The sequence below is a fragment of the Aotus nancymaae genome, unplaced genomic scaffold, assembly GCF_030222135.1.
Source record: "Aotus nancymaae isolate 86718 unplaced genomic scaffold, 86718_ANA_hifiasm-v0.15.2.pri h1tg000012l, whole genome shotgun sequence".
NCBI classification, from domain to species: Eukaryota; Metazoa; Chordata; class Mammalia; order Primates; family Aotidae; genus Aotus; species Aotus nancymaae.
In genome coordinates this window covers 21,659,841-21,685,822 of record NW_026988423.1, presented here as the reverse complement: position 1 = coordinate 21,685,822, position 25,982 = coordinate 21,659,841, and the positions used below count along the sequence as shown (strand labels likewise).

The window sequence follows — 25,982 nt, the reverse complement described above, 5'->3', positions numbered from 1 at the left end:
TATTTAGTTTACCTGTGGATGCAGGGCTAGGCTTTTTCTTTGTATGCCCTAATTGGAGTTCCTTAATTTTGTTTCCATTAAATATACCCATAATTCATTATCTATAATTTCTAGTTTTGTTTGCTTTTTAAAGCAGAATGTGAATTTAATGGCATTAGTGAAGCAATATTAGTACAAAATCTCTCTTGATTTTTATACCTTCCTCCCATTCTTTTATACTTATCTCATTCACATCTGATTTACTATGTCTTTTTAAGCATTTGACATAGTTTTCATAGAAGTTTTTCTCCTTAATTTTTCATCAGTTTACATGCTATTTAATTAAATTACATACCTGTAATAACAAGCATCTGGTATAAATAGGTTTGGGAGAAAAACAATTAATTGTTGGTAAGAATATGACTTTTTTTTATTGCATTTTAGGTTTTGGGGTACATGTGAAGAACATGCAAGATTGTTGCATAGGTACACACATGGCAGTGTGATTTGCTACCTTCCTCCCCTTCACCTATATCTGGCATTTCTCCCCATGGTATCTCTCCCCAACTCCCCACCCACTGCTGTCCCTCCCCTGTTTCCCCTCAACAGACCCCAGTGTGTGATGCTCCCCTCCCTGTGTCCATGTGTTCTCATTGTTCAACACCCGCCTGTGAGTGAGAACATGCGGTGTTTGATTTTCTGTTCTTGTGTCAGTTTGCTGAGGATGATGGTTTCCAGGTTCATCCATGTCCCTACCTACAAAGGACATGAACTCATCATTTTTGATGGCTGCATAATATTCCATGGTGTATATGTGCCACATTTTCCCTGTCCAGTCTATCATCGATGGGCATTTGGGTTGGTTCCAGGTCCTTGCCATTGTAAACTGTGCTGCAGTGAACATTCATGTGCATGTGTCCTTATAGTAGAACGATTTATAATCCTTTGGATATATACCCAGTAATGGGATTGCTGGGTCAAATGGAATTTCTATTTCTAGGTCCTTGAGTAATTGCCACACTGTCTTCCACAATGGTTGAACTAATTTACACTCCCACCAACAGTGTAAAAGTGTTCCTATTTCTCCACATCCTCTCCAGCATCTGTTGTCTCCAGATTTTTTAATGATCGCCGTTCTAACTGGCACGAGATGGTATCTCAATGTAGTTTTGATTTGCATTTCTCTAATGACCAGTGATGATGAGCATTTTTTCATATGTTTGTTGGCCTCATGTATGTCTTCTTTTGTAAAGTGTCTATTCATATCCTTCGCCCACTTTTGAATGGGCTTGTTTTTTTATTGTAAATCTGTTTTAGTTCTTTGTAAATTCTGGATATCAGCCCTTTGTCAGATGAGTAGACTGCAAAAATTTTTTCCCATTCTGTTGGTTGCCGATTCACTCTAATGACTGTTTCTTTTGCCGTGCAGAAGCTGTGGAGTTTGATTAGAATGACTTAATAATGAGAGGCCAGGCCAGGTGCCATGGCTCACGCCTGTAATCCTAGCACTTTGGGAGACCAAGCCGGGTGGATCACCTGAGGTCAGGAGTTTGAGAACAGCCTGGCCAACATGGTGAAACCCAGTCTCTACTAAAAATACAAAAATTAGCTGGGCGTGGTGGTGTGTGCCTGTAATCCCAGCTACTCATGAGACTGAGGCAGGAGAATAGCTTGAACCTGGGAGGCGGAGGTTGCAGTGAGCCGATATACTGCCACTGCACTCCACCTTGAGCCACCTCGGTCTCGAACAAACAAACAAACAAACCACAAAAAACTTAAATAATGGGAGCAGCAGAAGCATTCAAGAGTAAGAGGCAGGTGCTATTAGTTGGGACCAGTTTGCATTTTGGGGGCATTGGTTGCTTACTGAGGCAGGGGGAAGCATTGATTATTTTGGCAGGTTGGTTGAGTGAAGGTGAGAACTTCTTCATTAATTTAAAATAATAAATAAGTCAAAACTGTTAGAAATATGAGGACAAATTATTTTATAGAATCTTTTATTATTTATAATGTGTGCTTTGAGGTGGTATTTTTGTCCACTTATGTTAGAGTTTGCATGAACTGAACTGAATTTGATAATGAGCCAGGGATACTAAAAACTTGGTGAAGAAACCGGCCGGACTCTGTAGTTTAAGAGGTTTATATCTGTTCACTGCCAGTGTAGTGTTCCATGGTACAAGTTGACATTTTCATGTAGTAAGTTGTTTTCTGTTTCTGGCAGAAGCAATCTTGGTTCATATGCCACAAGAAACAGAATTGTTTTTATTGTGGAAGACAGGAGCCGAGCTGTGTGTTTCTTATTAGAATGAGTTGGGCACCTGCAGGATTTCTTCTCTTTCTGCCTCCTGCCTCCTGTTGTCTTTTCCTTCTGTTAGAATGTTCTAATATTGCATAAGCAGCATTCCGACAATAGTTGAATTTTTTTGGTACCTCATTATTTTAAATCCTCAAAATAATGTTTTTAGCGATTGTATGTTCTTGGCTTACTTTCCATTTCTGCATCAACAGGGATATTGTTATTCTAGTCAAATGGGGTAGTTGTATTCTGCCAATGATCTTTGTGTCCAAGTGGGCTGCAGAATCAACACTGTCATATATTATACCTAAGTATCTTACATGTGTATGGTAATTCTGGGAGGTAATTAAATGTTTGGATGGTACTTTATTATCTCTTTAAAGGATTTTATAATTCTCAGGAATAAAATAACTTGTTTGAAGCGTGTTACTGATTGGCCTTTGACTATCCAAAGGGTAGCCAGTTATTTTAGCTCACTGCCTCTTTTGATCTCATTTTCCTCCTTCCTTTTGAGTCAGCAGCTGCATCCAGTGCCCCACTCTAGTTGAGCTCTTAGTAAAAGCGGTATTGTTATACCAAGTCACAACCTCATATAGCAGTGAGATTATATCAATGGTTAGATTTTTAGGCCAAGAATCCATTTTGGAGTCACATTAGTTGCATTACCTAAATTTCTCTTCCTTTTCTTATCCTGGTACCAGTGTTTTCTGCTTTTCCAGCTCTTTGCGGAACCTTTTTGGCCTATCAGAGTTGCCTGTGACAGTCTGTAGTTAATGAACTGAGACTAGTGTGGGAGTCAGGGGATGTGTTTCCAGTTCCAGATTTTACTAGCTAGCACTTTCATTTTGGGCAAATCACTGAACCTCAGGGGGCTTCCAGTTTAATTTGTAATTTTTTCAGTTGCTTTATTGAAGTACATTTCACAGACCATCCAGTTCACCTAATTTGTTTTTTTTAAAGTGTCTTCCTGGAGCTATGTAACCATCACTACAATACATTTTAGAACATTTTCATTCTCCTTAAAAGAAACATCGTACCCATTAGCAGCCACTGCTTATTTCTTCAAACTCTCTTCTTAGCCCTAAGCAACCACAAATTAATCTCTATAGATTTACATAGTCTGGACACTTCATATAAATGTAATTATGCAATGGGTGGCCTGTTAATTCTTTCACTTAGCGTAATGCCTTCAAGGTTCATGCATGTTCTAGCGTATGTTGGAATTTCATTCTTCTTTTTATGGCTGAATAATATTCTATTATATGGATATGCCACATTTTTTAAATCCATTCATGAATTGATGGATATTGTTTCTACTTATTGGCCATTATGAACAATATAGTCTTGAACATTTGTGTACAAATTTTTGTGTGATCACATTTTCATTTTTTCTTGGGTAAATACCCAGGAGTGGAATTGCTTTGTCATGTGGTGACTCTTTTAACTTTTTGAGCAACTGCCAAACTGTTTCCAGCTTGCCCCATTTTATATTCTCACCTGCGATGTATGAGGGTTTCCATTCTGTCTACATCCAAAACTTATTTTCTTTCTTTTTTATTTTGGCTATCCCAGTGGATGTGAAGAAATATTTCATTGTGGTTTTGATTTGCATTTCCCTAATGAACAATGGTGGTGAGCATCTTTTTATGGACCAGTTGATCATTTGTATATCTCCTTTGGAGAAATGTCTATTAACAACCGTTGCCTGTTTTTAAATTGGATTATTTGTGTTTTTATTGTTGAGTTGTAAGAGTTCTTTGTGATTGGGATACAAGCCCCTTATCAGATACATGATTTACAAATATTTTCTCCCATTCTGTGGGTTGTCTTTTAACTTTCTTGGTAGTTTTGTTTGCAGCACAAATGTCTTTAATTTTGATTCTCTAGTTTCTTAATTTATATAGTTATTTTAACTCTGAAACTATATGTTTTATTGTGCTTATATTCCTCTGTGCTCATTCTATACCTTTCTCCCATTTTCATATGGTTCTCCCTTTCCCAGGACATTTTCTAGCCTCAAAGACTTTAAAAACATCTGTTTATGTATCTGCCTATTTAATACATGTGTCTTAAAAAATAATCGAACCTTACCAAATGTATAGCAAAGAAAGTGAAAATTCCTCATCTCTGCAGAGAAAACATTGTTAATATTTTACAACCAGATTTCTTCCTATTCACATGTTAACATTTTTAAAATTAAAAACGGAAACATACCACAATCCAGTTTGCTACTTGTTTTTTCATTTAATAGTCTATCTCCAACATTATTCCATGTCAGTACACTTTGTCCTCGTCTCATTATTTTAATGCTTGCAGAGTATTCTATTTTATGGATGTAATATACATAGTGGCCTATTGATAGATTTTAGGGTTGTTTCCAGATTTTACTTATTTATTTTTGAGACAGAGTTTCTCTCTATCACCCAAGCTGGAGTGCAATGGCATGATCTTGGCTCACTGTAACTTTTGCCTCCAGGATTAAAGTGATTCTCCCACCTCAGACTCCCTAGTAGCTGGAATTCAGACACCCCACCACCACATCTAGCTGATTTTTGTATTTTTAGTAGAGGCTAGGTTTCACCGTGTTGGCCAGGCTGGTCACGAACTCCTGGCCACAAATGATCGCCCTGCCTCAGCCTCCCAAAGTGCAGGATTACACATGTGAGCCATTGTGCCTGGCCCAGATTTTACTGTTTTAGTTACAAATTTTACATCAGTTGTTTCTGCACATTTATATTTGCACACTTGTGCTAGTTTTTTTTGTTCCATTTATTTGCTATTGCAATATTTACTACTTGAAATACTTAGAATTATTTTGAAAAAACAAGGGTTTTATTTAGTCTGACTTAGAGTCAACATCCCAAAAGTTATCTGTTCTTTTCCATCATGATGTATACAATGTTATGATCTTCCTTTAAATTCAGATTCTTCATTTCCTTGGTAATCGTATAGAATAATTTACTAGAAGTGGAATGCCTAGATCAGAGTATGAGTGCTTAAAATTATGTAGATGTTGCCAAATCACTCTCCAAGTAAGGCCATGCTTATTCATTCAACTTGAGCGTGTATGACAGTGCTTTTTGTGTTCTTTTTAACTCTGGCAAATAGCCTTTTTAGGGAATTAATCTGACAGGTGAAAAAAATGTCATTTTAATTTGTAGTTAGTTATTAGTGCATTTGAACATCATTTAATTTGTCTGTTGGTTGTCTTTCTGCTTTGTCTCCTTTTCTATTGGGCTTTGGCTTGTTCTCATTTATCAATTGTCATAGCTTTATTATTATTATGAATTTTTTTTTTTTTGAGACAGAATCTCACTCTGTTGCCTAGGCTGGAGTACAGTGGCATAGTCTAGGCTTACTGCAACCTCCGTCTCCTGAGTTAGATTCTCGTGCTTCAGCCTCCCAAAGTGCTGGGATTACAGGCATGAGCTGTGGTGCCCAGCCTGTAATAGCTTTTTTAATATTAGGGAAATTAATTACCTTATAAAATATATTACTGATATTTTTCTCTTTTTTTTGACTTTGTGTGTGTGTGTCTAATATAAAATGTAAATGTTTTAATTTTTACAGTCAGATTTTTTTTTCCCCCTTTATGGCTTGGTTTTTAAATTCTGATTATATAAAAATATTTGCCCATTTTTTTCCAACTACTTTTATGGTTTTTTTTAAAAAATGTAAATCTTTGCTTCATGTGAAGTGCATTTTGATGTAAAACAAATGAGATAGGGACAAGTTGTAGAATTTATTGGAGTTGTAACTTTACATTTATTTTTGTGATTATTACTGGCTTCCTCCCACTTGACAGTAAGTCCCACGAGGGCAGTGTATTGTAGTGTTGTTTTCTCCTTGTTCTTATTTTCAGTGTCTCGCACAGTGCTTGCCTTGTAATGGGCCCTCCATTTATTGAATAAATGAGTCTAGGTTTTTCTCTAGTTCTCTAGCTTCTCATGACACAATTAATTACATAATTGCTCTTTTCCTTCTTGATTTAAAAATCAACTGTATCATTTACAAAACCTCAATAGATACTTAGGTACATTTCTGAACTCTTTAATCCACTGAGTGTGCTGTCTTTTCTTGCTTTGATACTGTACAGCTTTAATTATGATAGTTTTATACTACTTAAAGTATATTTGGGAGGCCAGCTTTAAGCACTCTTTTTTTTTTTTTCTTTTTAATTTTAAGCGATGCCCCTCTCCCCTTTAAGCGCTCTTAAATGTATTATACCACAGTTTGGGAAGCTCTATAATCTCCTTTATTAAACTTTTTGCTATACCTTTGGAAACATTCGTGTAACTTAACAATTAAACACTTAACCATTCTGAAAGTCAGCCTGCAAAGCAGAAATGATTTTTAGGGTGTTATTTGGTGTGAAGAGTTTTTTCTAGGATATAGCATGCTTAATACTGCCACGACCTTTTTAGTTAATGTGTTTTAAAAAACTCTCATTTTATAACTGGGCATTTCTAGAAAAGCAACATTTTTCTCACAGTTTTTTAATGCAGAATACAGGGGAGGTGGCAGAAAAGGTATCGTGATAATTGTGTTGGCACCCTGCTGATGTCGAAGCGGGTAATGCAAAAGACATTACTTAAAAGTGTTAATGCAGATTTCAGTTTAGCCACCTTGATCTTCCCACCTTGTGCATGACACACCTTCCTGTGGCATGCAATATTTGACTGATTCGTTGACTGTGACTTGCGTGAAGTTCAGGTAACATTGCTGAGTAATCAGTTTCTTTTGTGTAGCCTCTCTCTGTAGAACATCAGAGATGCTTAAAACTCTGAAGAGCATTCTCTTGGGATTTTCTATAATGTCTTATGGTAGGAACCAACTTCAGGGTCTTGTGAGCGTCAGAGAAGTTTAAATTCTAGGGAACTGAGCTAATGGAACAGGGCATGCCTAATGTGATAAAATCCTTGCTTTCTTTGCAATTGGAACATTTTTCTAGAGTGCTTCCTTGAAATTGTTTATTCTAAATAACTGCCAGTTTACAAATGTATTTTTGCATGATTACCTATTCTCTTTTCAAAAAACATAATGGGTTTTGTGAAGCTCTTTCAGACTTTCCTTAAAAAGCCTAGTGGATTTTAGAATTATTAAAGTTGAAGAATACACACATACACATATAGGTTTGTTTGGGACCCTTAGTCGCCACCCTGGAATTAAGTGCCACTGAAAATAACTCTGGAATAAAGCGTTTTTATGTAGCAGGAATAGTTGACTTACATGGGTTCTTCCCTTTGCACATTTTCTCTGGGTAGAAAATGAGCTTGTTTTTCTTTTAATTGTATTAAATTTTTTTTTTCTCGATGCTAGTCTTAACTGAGAGATTTTTAGACAGCTAACTCTCCCAGCACAACAATAAGCAGCTTGTTAGTAGATATTATCTCTTGTTGATTTGTTACCCTTGAGATTCACTGTGCTTGCAAAACACCTGTCTATGTTTGAGTTTTGCTAGGTGGTTGACTTTTGTGTTTGAAGATTTTTTCCAAAGAAAGCAAATAGCTGTTGGGAAAAGAAAGAGTCAGCAAATTTCCGTATGCTTTCATAGAAGATATTTCCCAATTAGAAAGCTTTTGTAGGCTTAACCTTTTGCCCTAAAGTAACCCAGCATTTCATTATGTATTCCATTGAGGTTTTGGAGCTCTGTGCCAGATAGTGAGGATCAAGGTTGAATGTGAAAGGAATATTCAGAGGATGAAGCTCATAGTCAACAAAGTGCTGCTTCATAGGCGAGGTCCAAAAATAACCTGCTTGCCATAGGGAGCAAGAATGGAGGTAGCATTAGCTGCTGTTTTGAGCAGTGTGTCATGTCCTGTTATGTCATTCCAGAATGGTTTTTTGGTTTTGTTTAGCAACAGGGTCTTGTTCTGTTGACCAGGCTAGAGTGCAGTGTGGTGTGATGATAGCTCACAGTCACCTCAAACTCTTGGGCTCAAGTGATCCTCCCGCCTCAACCTCTTGAATAGCTAGGACTATAGACACACACCATTGCACTTAGCTAGTGGCTTTATTTTTAGCATAGACGGTGTCTTGGTTTGTTGCCTTGGCTGGTCTCAAACTCCTGGCCTGAAGCAGTTATCCTACCTTGACCTCCCAAAGCACTGGGATTATAGACATGAGCAGCCACACCTGGCCTCATTCCAGAATAATTAAAATTATGTTTAAGGCCATATCATTTAAAATTTTATTTTGGGAGAATGTTGCCTTGGTAAATTGGTAAATAACATTATTCTCAAAGTTTTGGGAAGAATACCTTTCTGGTAGATTGAAGAAATTAACATAATTTACTCTTCTGTAAATAGGGAGATGGTCTGCATTATACTCAATTAATTGTTGGAGTTCAAATTAATGATTCGCTTGCATCCTTTAGTGAATCTTGAGTGATTAAGAGGCAGAACTCAGTCTTTGGTTCAGAAAAGTTAGCACTGGAATGGATTCCCCAGCAGGCCCTGAAGGTAGGAGATGTTCTGGTTTAGAGAGCTCTTCCAAGGCCTGTGACAGAACCCTGCAATAGTAAGTTTTAAGAGTATCAATAACTGGCCAGGTGCAGAGGCTCATGCCTGTAATCCCAGCACTTTGGGAGGCCAAGACAGGTGGATCATCTAAGATCAGGAGTTTGAGACTAGCCTGGTCAACATGGTAAAACCCTGTCTCTACTGAAAATATAAAAATTAGCCGGGCGTGGTAGCAGGTGCCTGTAATCCCAGCTACTCAGGAGGCTGAGACAGAAGAATCGGTTGAACCTGGGAGGCAGAGGTTGCAGTGAGCCGAGATACTGCCATTGCATTCCAGCTTGGGTAACAAAAGCAAAACTCTGTCTCAAAAAAAAACAAAAACAAAGCTATCAATAACATAGAATGTGGACATGCATAGCACATAGATACATATTTAGCAAGTCAGGAAATTTGGCTAGAAGGAATAAATTAACTCTAGTTACTTGGTGAGATCATGGAAGTAGTTTGTTTTAGGTGGTGGTAATTGTGAGTTTGAAGCTGGCGCAGGAAATGAGTTGTCAGATATGCTGTCATCCTCATTAATGGTTCAACTTATTTCTCAGGTTTATGGTTGTATGAAGAGATGATATGCCTACTCCATTTAGGGAACTAGAGGTTCAAAATTGTAAAAGCTAAATAAAGAAGAGTGAAATACAGTGAAAAGTATCCTGTCCACACATACCCCATGATCATCCAGATTTCCATTCCCAGGAGCAGTTGGTATTATCAATGTTTTATATGTCCTGAGTTAGTTTATGTGTATAGAAGTAAATGTGAGTATCTATTACTTCCTCTTTTTTTTTTTTTAGACAGAGTCTTGCTCTGTCACCAGGCTGGAGTGTAGTGGCGCGATCTTGGCTCACTGCAACCTTCACCTCCCAGGTTTAAGCGATTCTCCTGCCTCAGCCACCTGAGTAGCTGGGACTATAGGCACATGCCACCATACCTAGCTAATTTTTATTTTTAATGGAGACGGGGTTTTGCCATGTTGGCCAGGATGGTCTCAATCTCTTGACCTCATGATTCTCCCGCCTCGTTCTCTTAAAGTGTTGGGATTACGGGCGTGAGCCAACTGTGTCAGGCCTTACTTCCTCTTTTAACACAAATTGTAGTAAGTAATACACAATAGTCTGCATCTTACTTTTTTCACTGTTGTATCTAATGTAAAAATAAGCTACACGATATTCCAATGAAAGGATGTATTATATCTATTTTTTTAGACATTCAGCCCTTTGAATTTTTTTTTTTTTTTCCTTTGAGACAGAGTTTCACTCTGTCACCCAGGCTGGAGTACAGTGGCGTGATCTCGGTTCACCGCAACCTGCACCTCCCTGGTTCAATAATTCCCCTGCCTCAGCCTCCCAAGTAGCTGGGATTATAGGCTCATGCCACCACACCTGGCTAATTTTTTTGTATTTTTAGTAGAGACAGGGTTTCACCATGTTGGCCAGACTGGTCTTGAACTCCTGACCTCAGGCAATCCACGATGACCTCCCAAAGTGCTGGGATTACAGGTGTGAGCCACCATGCCTGGCCTTGAGTTGTTTCTAAGCTTTTGGTAATAAAACAATCTATAGGATTTAAAAAAATATGTTAGGGTTTTATATTGACAAGTAAATATTGTCATAATAGAAACTTGCTATAATTATAATAATAATATCTTATTTCTGTCACACATGTTCATAAATGTCTATTTGAGCCTTCTTGTAAGGTAAGTACAGCATTAAAAAAATTTTTTTTTTATTTTTGTTTTTGGTAAGTACAGCATTTTATACTGCATGAAGTGTATCTGTTCAGAACTAGTAAAGCTGCAGAAGTAGAGGTAGAACCAAGGTCTTCTGACTCCTATTTGAGTATCTGTCTACTTTACCCAACATACATATGCTGTTGTGGGGCTGTAGGGAAGTGAGAGTGGGAGAATAAGAGGAAGTAGACCTAGGTGGGGCAAGCTTGAGATAGACAGGGATGTATTTGTCATCCTAGAAACCGACATCCTGTCTGCCAGGAGTAAGAGGAGCTGGACATCAGCCTGCTACAGGGACATAAGGGCACTCAGGCACTGGCAGAGCACCATGGTTTGATTGCATCTTGGAGTACAGTAGTGTGGTAAGCCAAAGCATGGTAGTTCTGGAGAAACTGGGGACTGTCAGAGCTCCCTAGAATAGACTGGGTGAAACAGCAGTCACGATTTGCTAAGGAGGCTGGGCTACTAGGAAGGATAAGGTAGGAGGATCACTTGAGCCGCCCAGCAGTTCAAGGCTGCAGAGAACTATAACTGTGCCACTGCATTCCAGCCTGGGCAAAGGGCAAGACCCTGTCTCTTAAAAACATTGGTCAAAACCATAAAACAAAAACATAGGCCATAGTGAAAACATTAAATTTTCTTAGAAGCTGTGGTATCAAGCATGTTAATAGTAAGGAGATAGTTGTAATGTGAGTCAGTTTTGGCCTAAGATTGAGGACTGGGAAATAGCCTTCTTCCTCCAGAGGAGTAGTTAAGTCATCTTGCAACTGGGAGTAGAGAGGCAAGGACATGTGAAGCTGATTCATGCTTTCATTATATAGTTAATACTATTTGGAAACCTGTGTGTAGGCCTGGTCAACAGCCTTCCATCTTAATTGCCGTATGCTAAGTGCCTCCTACGTTCTGTATACTTCATATAATTCTTGCTAGCCCCTCAACAGCTTTTTGCAAAGTAACTATTGTTATATCTAATTTCTACTAAGAAAAGTGAGCTTCGCTTAGGTAACTTGTCCAAAGTTCTTTACCTTCTAAGTGGTAGACCTGAGATTTATAAGTAGGTCTATATAACTCCAGGGCTCATGTTCTTTCCGTGATACCAGGTGTTAGGCACCAAAACTGGACAGTGGAATTCTAATCACAGCTGTACATAACCAGAAAGTATGAGTATGGATGAGTGTTAGTATGTAACCAGACAGCTTGTTTGTTATGGATGATTTGGGCTAAAAGAGTAGAAGGAATGCTAAGGAAAATGAGCATTAGAGATGCTGAGCGGTCACAAACTCATGATGAATGTGTATATAATTTAAGTAATGCACTTGCTGTGCATATGTAGCCTTAAGATAAAATTTCCAATGCTCCCTTCCCTCACTTGGTTTTTCTTTCTAAAGTCCTTCTATATAGAGATTATATAGCTGTCACTGAAGACTGTAGCTTGTAGTAGCCAGGACCCGGAACTTTTTGGCAAGAGGGTGTTATCTGGAGGATCCATGTATGCTGAGATCACCATAATCATGAATTCTCCCACTGTAAAGTTTGAGGAGGTAAGAATCTCCTTGACCTAGCAAATTTTGGCTTATAAATGTTAGGTCCAACTAAACTTCATTGGCCTCAATCCTTTAGCATTATCCTGTAAAATATTGATGTATATTTTTTGGATAGTACCTTTGATCTACTTTCAATGATCAATGTAGGGAATTGTTAATATGAGAGGTTGACATTTTGGTTAAATAATCACTTGGAAACTGTGACTCAGTATTAGTTACTGGCTTTTCTTCTGGGTTACGTTGTCTTGTCTTTTTCCTTAATTGTGGTAAACCTCAGCCATTTGATTGCACAGCTGTCAAAGAGGATGAACTTAGTGATAACTCAATCACATTTTCAGATAGCAAAAATATTAGGGACAGAAGCATTCATATATACTAGCTAGTGATATGGGTTCTCTTCTGGAGAAATGTTAGCAGATTTTCCAGATTTGCCCAATAATGTTAAAAGATGAATAGCCATCTTAGTAAAAATAGCTGTTTACATTTTCAGTTAGTGTTTTTTAAAAGTGGTAATTTAACAATATGCTTTTTGGACACAGTCATTTTATTTTATTTTAATTTTTTTTGAGACAGAGTTTTGCTCTTGTCCAGGATGGAGTTTAGTGGCACAATCTCAGCTCACTGCAACCTCCACCTCCCTGGTTCAAGCGATTCTCCTGCCTCAGACTCCTGAGTAGCTGGGCTTATAGGCACATGCTACCACGCCTGGCTAATTTTTGTGTTTTTCGTAGAGATGGGGTTTTGCCATGTTGGCCAGGCTGGTCTTGAACTCCTGATCTCGTGATCCGTCCACTTGGCCTCCCAAAGTGCTGAGATTACAGGCGTGAGCCACTGCACCTGGCCACAGACATAGTCATTTGAGTATTTGAGGTTAAATACTAAACCTCGTTTGGTGAACTTTTAAAGGCATCAGTGATTTGAGTTAATTCTACCTGTTTTACCTTGTTTTTCACCAGTGTGTGTTTCCTCACTACCTCATTATATTGCCACATTTAATCTTTTATTAAAACAAACAAACAAACAAAACTCTTGGCTGGGTGTGGTGGCTCACACCTGTAATCCTGGTACTTTGAGAGGCTGTGGTGGGAGGATCCCTGAGCAGGAGTTCTAGATCAGCCTGGGCAATATAGGGAGATCCTGTCTCTACTGAAGAAACAAACAAACAACAAAAAAAAAACCCAAGCATGGTGGCACATATCTGTAGTCCCAGTTATTCAAGAGGCAAGGTGAAAGGACTGCCTGAGCCTGGGATGTTGAGGCTGCAGTGAGCAGTGATCACCCTACTGCATTCCAGCCTGGGGGACAGAGCGAGACCATGTCTCACAAAACAAAACAAAACAACTCTTTGGGAATTTCTATTTTCCCCTCCCTTCTTCTTTCTTTTCTTCCTTCTGTTTATCCTTCTGTTTCATCTACAGATATTTGAGTGTCACTGTGTTCTAGGCACTGTGCCAGATTGGGATGCAGTGGTAAGCAAGAGAGAGGCATGATCTCTGCCTTTATGAGCTTGCAGTCTATCCTGGTGTTACTTATCTAGTCTGCCCTGCCTTCAAGGTTCAGTGGAAGCCTGATCTTCACATAGTTCTTTGATTTCTTTGGTCCTTACAATCCCATCCCTTTGACCCGTGTAACACTACTTTAAATCTGATTCATACAATTTAGCATTTATTGATATCGTGTCTCACACTGTGGGTAATTGTTTAAATATCTTATTTTACTGGCTAGAATATAGGTTCCTTAAGGACAGAGACTGTCATGTTATTTTTTGTTCTTTACAATGCTGAGCTCAAGTTTGCCCTGCTGAATGTTGAAGTTACCAGTAGCTCTTGGGACTTAGAAGTAGTGATGAGATGATGCCTTGCTTTTTCTTTTCTTTCTATTTTTTTTGAGATGAACTTTCGCTCTTGTTGCCCAGGCTGGAGTGCAGTGGCTCAATCTTGGCTCACCGCAACCTCCGCCTCCCGGGTTCAAACGATTCTCTAGCCTCAGCCTCCCAAATAGCTGGGATTACAGGCATGCACCACCATGCCCAGCTAATTTTGTATTTTTAGTAGAGATGGGGTTTCTCTATGTTGGTCAGGCTGGTCTCGAACTCCGGACTCAGGTGATCCTCCTGTCTCGGCCTCCAAAAGTACTGGGATTACAGGTGTGAGCCACTGCACATGGCCTTATTTTATTTTCTATTTTGTTTTATTTTCTTTTTCTCTTTTGAAACAGGGTATTGAGCTGGCTCACGCCTGTAATCTCAGCACTTTAGGAGGCTGAGGTGGGTGGATTACCTGACGTCAGGGGTTCGAGACCAGCCTGGCCAACATGGTGAAACCCCATCTCTACTAAAAATAAAAAAAAATTAGCCAGGTGTGGTGGTGGGCGCCTGTAATCCAGTTACTCGGGAGGCTGAGGCAGAAGAATTGCTTGAATCCAGGAGGCAGAGGTTGTGGTGAGCTGAGATCACACTATTGCACTCCAGCTGGGCAACAAGAGTGAAACTCCATCTCAAAAAAAAAAAAAGCCTGGGTGCAGTGGCTCATGTCTATAATCCCAGCACTTTGGGTGGCCAAGGCAGGTGGATCACCTGAAGTCAAGAGTTCAAGACCACCCTGACCAAGCAAAACTTGTCTCTACTAAAAATACAAAAATTAGCTGGGTGTGGCGGTGGCCATCTGTAATCCCAGCTACCCAGGAGGCTGAGGCAGGAGAATTGCTTGAAACCCGGGAGGTGGAGGTTGCAGTGTGCCAAGATCACGCCATTGCACTCCAGCCTGGGTGACAAGAGTGAAACTCTGTCTCAAAAAGAAAAAAGAAAAAAACAGGGTGGTGTTTAGTGTTCCAGGCTGGAGTACAGTGGCACAATCATGGCTCACTGCAGCCTTGAACTACTGGGCTCAAGTGATCTTCTTGCCTTAGTTTCCTGAGTCGCTGGGATTACAGGCAGGAGCCACCATGTCTGGCAGATTATCCCTTTAAAAAAATTCCTTCTAGTTGTTTGCCTGATATTTGTTACCTGCTTCTGTTAATCTATGCTAAAAATGAGTGAAAATGACCTTACCGATTCACTATGTGCATTTATATTATTTTCTAATGAAGAGGTTGTATTTGAGGTTACCATCGCATAGCTTCTCATGTAGTTCTCCTTGTGACATGATCATGAGGGATGCATTTCATGACTAAGGAATAGAGCTAACCTAAAGTTGATCTCTTAGTAGCATGCTGTAATCTTTTGGGCTTAAATGCTCTGCCACTATGCGTTAGTTCATGAAGCATTAACAGTAACTCACTTAAAATGGGAAGCTGAGAATGTAATAACTTAAAGATGAAAATCGAATTTCTCATAAAGATTTTTAGAAATGGAAAATAATTATTTAATGGGCCAACATTATTTATGTTTTAAGATGTTAGAGATCAAAACTCTTCCTGAGTAGTAAATGAATGTGGCAACTTAAATGTGAAGGAGGGAGGCTATGTGATTGACTTAAATGTTTTTCTGAATGTGCTAAAAGCTCTGAGGTAATGCAAACTTCAATATTGGAAATAAGAAGGAATATATTCTTTATTAAGAAGGATAATAGAGGGTACCGGGGGAAGGAAATGCTCTTTTGCCTACACTTAAAAATTAAGAAGGTAAGTGTATGAAGTTGAAGGGGTAAAAGACCACGGAGCAGGAGACAAGGAAGCCATTATTTCCCTCTGAAATAATCCTAGATGGTGATTTGAACAAACCACTTGCTAAAAATGTTATATGAGAATTGGGGCAGTTTGAACATTGACTGGATATCTAATGTTAAAGAATTATTCTCTTTAGATGGGGTAATAGTATGGTGGTCATATTACAAAAAAGATTGCTTACCTTTTAGAAATACATACTGAAAAACATATGGATGACAGAATATGTTTGATATTTGCTGGAGAAAGGAAGAAGTGGTCAGCAGTAAAGATATAAATGGCCATATATTTATTTATAAATGTCTAAGCTGGCTGATGGGTACAAGAGGCACATTGTATTATTTCTTTCTATTTATGTATATGTTTGAAAATTTCCATAAAATAACAACAGCAACCCCCCCCAAGCCCCCCTCCCCAGTCTTAACAGCTGTCAGAACTGGCAGAATTGTCAAGTCTACCCTTTTATATTCTTTCTCCCTAATTTTAGATGGGCAAGTAAAGCCATAGTTTCATGCTGATGTTTCCAAATGGGAATGCAGTTTATATTTCTATCCCCTTGTTTCTAGCTATCTATAGTGCAGCATCACTGAGAGAAGAAGCCCTACTATTTTCCCAGCAGTATGGTAAGTTACAACAGCATAGGAGTCATACTACCCATCTTTAAGACTCTTCCTCCTTATAGGTGAAGAAATAAGATTAAAAAGCAAAACATAGGCCGGGCGCGGTGGCTCAAGCCTGTAATCCCAGCACTTTGGGAGGCCGAGGTGGGTGGATCACGAGGTCAAGAGATCGAGACCATCTTGGTCAACATGGTGAAACCCCGTCTCTACTGAAAATACAAAAAATTAGCTGGGCATGGTGGCATGTGCCTGTAGTCCCAGCTACTCAGGAGGCTGAGGCAGGAGAATTGCCTGAACCCAGGAGGCGGAGGTTGCGGTGAGCCGAGATCGCGCCACTGCACTCCAGCCTGGGTAACAAGAGCGAAACTCCGTCTCAAAAAAAAAAAAAAGCAAAACATAATTAAAGAATAGGAAAATATGTTTTAAAATTAAATGTCATATTTTATAGTACTGGCCAAACACAAGAAATTCAGAGAAAGGAAAGAACATTTTGGATTAGGAATAACCAAAGACTTTTTCTTGAGACAGGGCCTTGCTTGGTGACCCAGTTTGGAGTGCAGTGGTGCATTTATGGCTCACTGTGGCCTCAATTGCTTGGGCTCACTGCAGCCTCAGCTTCCTGGGCTCAGCTGCCTGAGTAGCTGGGACTACAGGCATGCACATGCCTAGCTAATTTTTGTGTTTCTTTTTAGAGACACGGTCTCATTATGTTGCCCAGACTGGTTTCAAACTCCTGGCCTCAAGTGATCCTCCCACCTTGGTCTCGCAAAGTGCTGGATTTACAGATGTGAGCCATCGTGTCAGGCCACAAAGACGTTTCTTATTAGGCCAGTGGACGTTGGGATCGTCTTTAAACAACATTGAAAGTTGGATTGCTGATAGTAGTAAAGGGATAGCATTCCAGGGAGAGAAAATACTATGTGTAGGGGAGAATAGATGAATTTGGATTGGGGAATAGAAGATATTTTTGATAGGTAAGATGGGGTCAGTTCATAAAAGATGTGAATTTGCAGCTGAGACATTTGGGCTTGATCTTATAGACTTTAAGGAGCTATTTTTGGGGTGTGGGTAACCATTTTTGACCCTTAAGATACCTAAGTATTTATTAATTTGCTTTGATGATAATATTGTATATTCTTGGTTGCAGGCTTTTGCATAGAGAGTACAACTTGACTATGTAGCCTTTGCATTTGTTTTTAACATAAATTTGTTATTTCCACAGTGTTCCAAAAGTTATTCAGGGACCAGAATTAATATTTATTTTTAAAAATTATTTATTTATTTTTGAAACAGGGTCTTGTTCTGTTGCGCAGGGTGGAGTGCAGTGGCGTGATTTTGGCTCGCTGCAACCTCTGCCTCCCAGGTTCAAACGATTCTGCCTCAGCCTCCCAAGTAGCTAGAACTACAGGTGCCTGACACCCTGCCCAGCTAATTTTTGTGTGTTTAGTAGAGATGGGGTTTCTCCATGTTGGCCAGGCTGGTTTCGAACTTCTGATGTCAAGTGATTCTCCCGCCTTGGCCTCTCACAGTGCTGGGATTACAGGTGTGAGCCACTGTGCCTGGCCACATTTTGATATTTTTAATCAACTTGATTAAAATCAACTTGATTGAAGCATAATTTGCATTCAATAAGATTAAACTATCTTAAGTTTACAATTTGAATTTTGACGAATATACACACCCATTTAATAACTATACAATCAAGATATAGAACAATTCAGTCTCAAAAAGTTGTTTAGCATTGTTTGTGTTCATTCTCATCCTCCTCCACTTCCAGAAAACCACTGAATTGCTGTCACCATAGGTTAGTTTTGCTTTTTCTGGAATTTCATATAAATGGCCTCGTCTAGGATGTACTCTTCTTTCATCAGCATCCTTTGTTTAAGATTCATTCATTGTTGTCTATATCAGAGTTTGTCGTTTTTTATTGCTGAGTGGTAATCTGGGTAGTGTTACGTTATATGGATGTAACAGGATTTGTTTATTCATTCACCTATTGATGAACATTTGGATTGTGTCTGGTTTTCTTGCTATTATGAATAAGGCTGTTATGAACTTCATGTACAGCTTTGCGTAGATGTATGTTTTCATTTCTCTTAGGTAAATACCTTACAGTGGAATGGCTGGATCATATGGTTGGTAGGTTTATGTTTAACTTTTTAAGAAACTGCCAAATTGTCTTCCAAAGTTGCTGTACTATTTTATATTCTCTTTAGCAATATATGAGATAAGAATGTTGTAGTTGCTTTAATTCCTTACCAATGCTGAAATGATGTGTCTTAAATTTTAGCCATTCCAATAGTTGTGTCATGGTATCTTGTGATTTTAATTTACATTTCCCTAATGACTAATATCTTTTTATGTACTTATTAGCATGCTGTGTATCTTCTTTGGTGAAGCATTTTTTCAGATCTTTTGCTCATTTAAAAAAATGGACTGGCTGGGTGCAGTGGCTCACGCCTGTAATCCCAACACTTTGGGAGGCTGAGGTGGGCGGATCACCTGATGTCAGGAGTTTAAGATCAGCCTGGCCAACATGGTGAGACCCCATCTCTACGAAAATACAAATATTAGCCAGACATGATGGCAGGTGCCTGTAATCCCAGCTACTTGGGCGGCTGAGGCAGGAAGAATTGCTTGAACCTAGGAAGCCGAGGTTGCTGTGAGCTGTGATGGCGCCATTGCACTCCAGCCTGGGCAACAGAGTGAGATTCCATTTCAAAAAAAAAAAAAAAAAAGGGCTGGGCACAGAGGCTCACACCAGTAATCCCAGCATTTTGGAAGACCCAGGCAGGCAGATCACCTGTGATCAGGAGTTCGAGACCAGCCTGACCAATGTGGTGAAACCCCGTCTCTCCTAAAAATACAAAATTAGCTGGGTGTGGTGGCTCATGCCTGTAATTTCAGCTACTCAGGAGGCTTAGGCAGGGGAATTGCTTGAACCCAGGAGGGGGAGGTTGCCGTGAATCGAGATTGTGCCATTACCCTCCAGCCTGGGCAACAAGAGTGAAACTCTGTCTCAAAAACAAAAACAAAAAATCCAAAGAATAAATAAATAAATATTTGCTCAGGGAATAAACTTCATTAAAATCAATTTATGGACCAGGTATGGTGGCTCACACCTTAATCACAGCACTTTTGGAGGCTGAGACGGGCAGATCACTTGAGGCCAGGAGTTCAAGACCAGCCTGGCCAACAGAGTGAAACGCTGTCTCTACTGAAAATACAAAAATTGGCCAGGTGTGTTGTGGTGCATGCTTGTAATACCAGCTACTCTGGTGGCTGAGGCAGAAGAATTGCTTGAACCCTGGAGGTGGCGGTTGCAATAAACTGAGATTGTGCCACTACACTCCAGCATGGGTGACAGTGTGAGATTCTGTCTCAAAACAACCACAACAACAACAAAAACCCAAAACATCAATTTATGAAAGTTATTTTAAAATTTCAGTTAATTGAAGAAGGATACTTAATTTGTGTTAAGAAAGCATTTACAGTTATGACAGGCATATCAATTTTGATCAACTCTGCTATGTAGAATATTTTGTCTTATGTCATTCTAAAGTTTCCATGCCCTCAAATGAAATACAGTGCCAGATTTAACATTTGTTTTCATGGATTATTTTCAAAAGTTATTGAGTTGTCTGATTTGCTGTAAAAAAATGAAAAATTTATTTCTTTTATTAACAGGATGTATTATTGACTGTGATCATTCTAATAGACTAATAGACTTTTAATTTTACTGTTTAAAGTAGTTTATAATTACAATTTAAAATCCAGTCTTCACTTGTTCTTTCATTTTTTATTTTTATTTTTATTTTATTTATTTTTGTTATGGGCATTGACCCTCATAAACATTTTTTAAAATAATAAAGTAGTTTGGAGTTTATCAGAATAAGGCAAGAAGTCAAGCTACATTTCATTTTATGTTGGGTAAGAATCACTAGAGACAAAATTATTATTATTTTTTTTATTGTTATTGAGATGGAATCTTGCTCTGCTACCTAGGCTGGAGTCAACCTCTGCCTCCTGGGTTGTAGCAACTTTCCTACCTCAGCCTCCCGAGTAGCTGGGACTACAGGCGCACGCTGCCACGCCTGGCTAATTTTTCATATTTTAGTAGAGACAAGGTTTTGCCTTGTTGCGCAGGCTGGTCTCGAACTTCTAAGCTCAGGCAATCAACCTGCTTTGGCCTCCCGAAGTGCTAGGATTACAGATGTGAGCCACCGCACGTGGCCTATGATTACTATTTTTGAGATGGAGTCTTGCTTTGTTGCCCAGGGTGAAGTGCAGTGGCACAATCTCAGCTCATTGCAACCTCCACTTCCTGGGTTCAAGCGATTTTCTTGCCTCAGCCTCCCAAGTAGCTGGGATTACAGGCACACGACACCACGCCTGGCTAATTTTTTAATTTTTTAGTAGAGATGGGGTTTCACCATGTTGGTCATGCTGGTCTCAAACTCCTGACCTCGTGATCCACCTGCCTCGGCCTCCCAAAGTACTGGAATTACAGGCATGAGCCACCATGTCCAACCTAGTTTAGGTAATATTTTCAATGTTTCAAGAGAGCTCAATTTGTAAGCCATTTAGTTACTAATTACCCTGCCTTTGCTGTAGAAATAACTTAAATGGAAGATCTGTTTTAAGATGCCTTTTTAAAAAGGGGTTGTGGTAGGTATAAGAGTTGACAAATCAATCTGGGCAGCAGTGGAGAATTATGAAGTCTGTGATAAGGTAACATGCTAAAATTGTATTGTTAATTCTGATTTCTGACAGTGCATATCAGTAGAAAAGAAATGTGATCTGTGGTTGAATACTGAACTCCCACTAAATGTAAAATGTTTTTTAGATGAGTTGGAAGAATGTGGAACTAGTCTTTATTGCCTAAGATTGCTTTGAGTCAGGAATCTCAAAGAATAAAGAAAAAGAAGTTAAGAGTGAGAGGCAATAAGCAGTATGCTGTTTTCATTTGATATATCTTGAAGACATAATTCAAAAGATGTAGGGGTATAGGAATGTTGATGTTTCTCTGGTGTTAAGTCTACTATAAATTAGATAATACAAGCACTCTAAATTATTATTATTATTTTTAAAATTATTGGCAGTTACTGGCAAATGACACTCAGGATCAAGTTTAAGTCTCAGTACATGAATGATCCTGACATTGAAAACATTGAAGGATTTTGACCTTAGTTTTGACCTGGCTTTATCCTGAGCAGCCTTTGTGAATTCTTAATGCTGTGCTCTTGCCAGGAGTACTTTGCCTATATCTTTTTGATACTGTATTCATTAGCAGATTATGATAAAGTTATCAGTGTCCCTGAAGGCTAATTTTTTTCTGACTATGAGATGTGGAACGTGCAATTTGTAGTTATTGGTATTAACCTTACCAACAAGGTTTGTCTTTTCCTTATAAGATGGGAAATCTTAAGAAACTTCAGGCCGGGAGCAGTGGCTTACACCTGTAATCCCAGCTTTGGGAAGCCGAGGTGGGCGAATCACTTGAGGTCAGGAGTTTGAGACCAGCCTGGCCAAGGTGAAATTCCATCTCTACTAAAAATCAAAAAATTAGCCAGATATGGTGGCAGATGCCTGTAATTCCAGCTACTTGGGAGGCTGAGGCAGGAGAATTGGCTGAACCTGGGAGGCAGAGGTTGCAGTGAGCTGAGATCATGCCATTATACTTTAGCTTGGAGAATACAGCGAGACTCTATCGCAAAAAAAAAAAAAAAAAAAAAAAAACCACCAAAAATCTTCATTAACAAGTTACAGCCTGGGTATGCTATCCTTGATAATTTCTTTTTACTCACATCTTTATTGGTAAATCAGGCCAGAAGGAGTATTTACCTTTTGAAAAAGGAAAACTAGATCCTGCAGTTTGGTTATAGATATCCTGGCAGCTGACTTTACGTTGGGCAGGGGAGACTGCCATACTTAGTGGTTCTGAGAAACCAAGAGAATATTGCCTGTTACAGATATGATAAAAGGTATTGAATCTTACCCCTCTTTTGTGGGGGAATTCCAACCTCACTAATTTATGGTTTCTGTGTAGTGATGGTCGTATCTTCTAAGACCTGGGTACTCATGAAGCTGACAGTTTTAGAGAAAGGGGATAAAAACTGGTAGTTTTTGAAATCACTTTAATAAATTTAGGTCTAATAAATGAAGATTAGTTAGTATAAGGCAGATATACATGTAAAACATTCTTTTAAATATTGTATAAGGAGTAAGAAGCCCCTTTAAGTAGTCATGTAATTCATTATAGTAGCTGAACATTTCTAAATGCAATATTATAGGAAACCAGTAAAGCTGATTTCTGATTCATCTGCAGCAAAATAATTTAATATTCTAACTTCAGCAAAAGGCAATTAAAAACAAACTTGAATCACATTGTGTACTTTTAATACATATTTTTTTTTCCATGCTGTCTCATGTATTTTAGTTCTTAGTCATTTACTTCCACTAGTTTCCAAATTGTTTGAGGGAATTAAATTGGTAGCTGAGTTACCTGTATGAGATTTTCCTATTGTGTATGTGAACCACTTTTTCCAGAAAAATCCTTCCATTGGCAGTTTTCTTGAAGGCATGCAGTTTTTCCACACTTAGTGATTTGGGGGCTGAAACCTGCATTTAGCCTGCATTTAGTCAGAGGTGACCAATGGTTAAAAAAATGTTTTTTTCCAGTTTAGAAATTGAGAAATGATTCAGAATTAAAACTAAAGTGAATTTGGACTTATTGTATTTCCTTGCAATTACTTTTAAACAATTGCTATCTGTTATTATTAGGCATATTTTGGACATATGGGTTTCATTTCATACCAGTATTTTGTGTTATGTTGTTAAATTTCCTGTCTGGTTTAGATAGTTCACTGTTGAAATTAAACTGGAACTAGGTTTGATCAGAGGGCCATTGGTAATGCATGTAGTGGCCTATCTGGGGAGGACAAAATTTGACATATTTTTACTTTAAAGATTTTTAGGAAAATTTGGGTAACGTGGGAATGTATTTCCAAATGTTATAATATTTTGGGGTTAAGTAATTGTCAAGGGAAAATCAGAAAGCTTGTAATTCCTACTGAAAATATTAGTCTGCTGAAATATTAGCTTATTTCCTACTGAAAATATAACATAGCAGATCGGGCACAGGGGAATTCACGCCTGGCTAAATTTTGTATTTTTGGTAGAGATGGGATTTCACCATGTTGGCCAGGCTGGTCTCAAACTCCTGACTTCAAGTGATTTGCCCGCCTAGACCTCCCAAAGTGCTCATATTACAGATGTGAGCAGCCACTGTGCCTGGCCCTGACTTTTTTATTTAAGAAAAAATCTCTAGCCAGTTGTCTTAACAGTTTATCATTTACTCACTTTCTTGAAACTGTCATATTAACATATACTCTTTATTTACTTGTGTGCCTATACTTGGTTTTAATTACTATAACTTTAGAATATGTTTCAAAATTTTGTTAACTATTATAATTTATTATCTTTTTTGTAACATATTGTCAGCTAATAATTTGGACTCTTCCAATATTTCTGTTTATTGACATTTTCTAAGAATACCTTATGATTGATGATAATCATACCAACGAATACAGTGCTTTTCAACTTAAATATGCACAGAAATTACCTGAGCGTCTTATTAAAATAAACACTCAGTTGGTCTGGAGTGGCCTGAGAGTCTGCATTTTGACAAGCTCCCAGATAATGTTGATTTATAGGTTTATAGATCATGAGTTACAGGGAACTAATGTTTATTGAACACTTAATTTGTTCTGGTCACTGTTCTAAGTGCTGTTGCATCTATGAACTCATTTAATCTTAATAATTCCGTGATGATTATTATCTCCAATTTGCCAGTGAAGAAACTGAGACTTAGAGAAGTTTATAACTTACCCAAAGTGATACAACCATTAAGTGGAAGAGCCAGAGTGAGCCCAAGCAGAGTTTGCATTAACCTTTTGAATATATTGTTTCAAAATGCGCGCACGCGTGCACATCAGTCATTATTTTCTCTTGTGTGACTCAAATGGTAATACCTTAAAAGTTTTTTTTTTAATGAATAGGTTTTTTCTATTTTTTGAGATGGGGTCTTGCTCTGTTGCCCAGGAGTGCAGTGGTGTGATCACAGCTCACTGTAGCCCTGAACGCCTGGGCTCAAGCCATCCTCCTGCCTCAGCCTCCTGAATAGATGAGACTACAGGTGTGTGCCACCATACCCAACTAATTTTTAATTTTTGGTAAAGATGAGGTCTCACTGTGTTAGCTCTGCCTGGTCTCAAACTGCTGGCGATTCCTTCACCTCAGCCTTGCAAAACTCAGGTATTACAGGTGTGAACCACAGCACCTGGCCAAGCTTTATGTTGAGAAATTTAGAGTTTACAGAAAAGTTGAGCAGAAAGTACAGAGAAATCCTGTATACCCCGTTATCTCTGCCTGTACCCACAATTTTCCCTGATAGTAACATTTTGCATTAGAATGGTACATATCCTGCAATTGATGAGCAGTATTGGTACAGTGAAGTTCATAGCTTACATTAGAATCCATAGTTTGTGTTGCACATTTGTATGAGTTTTGACAAGTTTGTAATGTTGCATATCCACCATTGCAGTATCATATAGAATAATTTGACTACCCTAAGAATTCCCTGTGTTCTACCTATTCATCCCTTCCTCTCCCCAGTCCCTAGCAATCACTGATCTTCTGTCTCCATAGTTTTGATGGTACCGGAATGGCGTTATTGTATGTACCTTTTTCAGATTGACTTTTTTTCACTTAGTAATGTGCATTTAAGTTTCCTCCAAGTTTTTTCATGGTTTGATAGTTTATTGTTTTTAGTACTGATATTCCATTGTCTGGATTTCAACTATGAATAAAGCTGCTGTAAACATCTGTGTGCAGGTTTTTGTGTGGATAAATTTTCAGCTCATTTGGGTAAATACAAAGGGCATGACTGCTTGATCATATAGTAAGAGAATGTTTAGTTTTCTAGAAACTGCCAAACTGTCTTCCAAAGTGGTTGTACGTTTTGCTTTCCTGCCAGCGGTAAATGAGAGTTCCTGTTGTTCTATATCCTTACTAGCATTTGATGTTGTCACTGCTTTGGATTTTGGCCATTCTAATAGGTATGTGGTTGTATCTCGTTGTTGTTTTAATTTGCAGTATCCAATAACATAGGATGTTGAGTATCTTTTCATATACTGTTTGCCATCTGTATATATCTTTTTGGTGAGGTATTTGTTCATATCTTTTGTCCATTTTTAAATTGGGATGTTTGTTTTCTTATTGTTGAGTTTTAAGAGTTCTTTGTATATTTTGGATACCAGAGCTTCACCAGATAAGTATTTTGCAAAGATTTTCTTCCAGCCTGTGGCTTGTTTATGCCTTTAGTTTTTACCATTAAATATATTGCTTGCTCTCCAGTTGTGACAAATAATCATCAAGTTAAGAAAGCTTCTTTCTCTGTCTAAGAGCTTTTGTCAGGAATGGCTATTCAAGGGAAGTCCTTGAAAATTATTTGGCTAAACAAATAGAGTAAGCTTTGTTTTTAGCAAGGCATCCTGTTTTATTCCAGATAATTAAAAACACATTCTTTATAGTGTTATATTTAAGACTGTAACTGAAATTTTAATTCCTATTCCT

General features: G+C 38.5%; 1 protein-coding gene across 10 annotated transcripts in view; it reads left to right on the top strand.

The window, feature by feature from the left end:
- The window catches only part of SIK3 (SIK family kinase 3), a 249,269-nt gene that overhangs the window by 11,545 nt on the left and 211,742 nt on the right, over positions 1-25,982 (top strand). The window lies entirely within an intron of this gene.